Source organism: Palaemon carinicauda, chromosome 36 (genome assembly GCF_036898095.1).
Source record: "Palaemon carinicauda isolate YSFRI2023 chromosome 36, ASM3689809v2, whole genome shotgun sequence".
Lineage (NCBI taxonomy): Eukaryota > Metazoa > Arthropoda > Malacostraca > Decapoda > Palaemonidae > Palaemon > Palaemon carinicauda.
This window is the reverse complement of record NC_090760.1, coordinates 44,377,107-44,379,606: the sequence shown is the minus strand read 5'-3', so window position 1 is coordinate 44,379,606 and position 2,500 is coordinate 44,377,107.

Below are 2,500 nucleotides of genomic sequence, written 5' to 3'. Positions count from 1 at the left end.
TAGGCATGCTGTGAATAATTTAGTACAGATGGGTTCTCCCTGTATAATATATTCTCAATCGGAGTTTTCTCACTTATCTTTATGTCGATTTTTTCTATTGTTCTATCATAAGGTTAATATATCTCTTATATAAGAAGAGATAATGCTGAAAGTTTGATAGAATAAAAATGCTATATATATGGTCTGCCATGTTCTTTTTATTTTTCCATCACTTTGTTTATTAAATGGATATGGTCTGAGATTTAATACATTCTCTATAGCATTCCTGCTCTCTTGTTCACTACCCAATTTTCACAACACATTCTATTTTTTTTTCGCCCAACATCACGAGTTCACTTACACAAAGTTTTCCATGGACATATTTTCTTTTCGCTGTGATGTTTTGACATCTTCTCTCTTCAAAATATCCAAAATTCTTTTACCTTTGCTTCTTAAAGGGTTTCGACAATTTCTGTTTAAATAAAATAATTAAGGTTAATGAAATATCTTATGTATTTCATTTTGCTAAGGGGGAGTATTAAAAAAAATTTCCCTTTTTATTTTCCATGCACTTTCCTCAAGTTATAGGATACATTTTCTAAACATTTTTGCATGGAGTTTATCTCTTATGGTAAGCATAAAAACACGTAACGGTAAATACATATATACACGCACACATACTTACATACATATAAATATATTTATAGACATACACACACACACACACACACACACACATATATATATATATATATATATATATATATATATATATATATATAAATATATATATATATATATATATATATATATATATATATATATATATATATATATATATATATATATATTTATATATATATATATATATATATAATATATATATATATATATATATATATATATATATATATATATATATATATTGAATCAAACGCTTTCACAGTCTATAAATGCCCTACATAGTGATTTGTCATGCTCTGTATATTTTCCCATTAGTTTGTTACTTACAGTGCTATAATTAGTTTTTGAATCATCACTTCTAAAGCCTGTCTGCTTTCTTGGGTGATTAAAGTCTAGTTGTCTTTCTTTTCGGTGTAATATGATCCTTATAAATATTTTATTATTACGAAGAGTAAACTTATTTCACAGATTTTTTTCAAATCTTTTGTATCTCCCTTTTTGTGAAATATTATAATGATAAAGTTTTTCCAAGTGGTACATATAGAGCAATCTTGCAAAAATTTTGTGTAAAATTCAGCGAGTTTTACTACCATGAAATCTCCTTCATATATTATTAAATCAATTGTTAGACCTTCTTCTCGTGGTGATTAACCTCTTCTTAAGCCACCCTTCTCATACTGTTAAATTTGGCCCCGTTGTTTCATTATTCTGGTTGACAAAGTTATTTCTTAAACCTCCGATATCTCTGTTGTAAAGTATTATATGGAGATACTCTAAAATATTTATCTCTTTCTCTCTATTGTTGATATTTCTTTTTTCATCATTTAAAGATAACATGTTACCACTCTGATCCAAGTCTTATTTTCATCAAATTGACAATACTTTCTTTCATCGGCATTTCTTTAATTTTTGTCTGATTGTGTTTACGAACCTTAGGTTTTCAGTTTGTTTATTGTTTTGGATAGTTCTGCCAAATCTGGATTTCCCTCTCATTTTTATTATTTTTATTCTAGTTTTCCTTGATTAGCAACTTTTAGACCTACCTCTTGTGCCAATTCTAATACATTTTTTTAAAAATTGCTATTCATATTTTCTTTACTGGTAATAACTATTTTGTATTTCTAAAGTAAACTCATTAGTTTTTCTTCTTTTTACAAGAGTGCTTTTTTACTTTCTTGAAATCAGTCTCTCTCTCTCTCTCTCTCTCTCTCTCTCTCTCTCTCTCTCTCTCTCTCTCTCTCTCTCTCTCTCTCTCTCTCTCTCTCTCTCGTTCTTAAATCAAAACTTATGTTTCTTCTTTCCATTCTACAGTCACTTGACGTTATCTTGTTTAACACTCTTGTATCTTTAATTGAATTATATTTTCAATGAGAATAAAATCAATTTCGTTTTCCAATTCTCCATTTAGGCTTTTCTATGTGCATTTTAATGTTCCCTTTCATAAAAAAAATGTGTTCCTGGTTTTTAGACTTTCTTCTAGAAAATTCAATAAGCATTCATCCTCTCTCAATCTTTGTGCCTAGCTAGGATCCTCTGTATGGGCTGCGGAGCCTTTATGGAAGCGATGCAAATTTTCTTTTCACTACATAAACCTCTCACTGAAGCAGAAAAATTAGACTAGTTATACTTGCGTTCATTTTACAATGTCTAGGTTAGAAAATTGCCTCCTCGCCAGCAAATATTGGTAACTTTAACCAGACGTTCCAGTATATGAAGATCTTGTCTGACCCGATGATTTACTTGTATAAGGGAAAATATATTGCATAGGGTATATCGGATCTTGAATGAGATTTCCCGAAGTTCAATGACTTTAGAAGCAGGAATGAGAATGTCTATT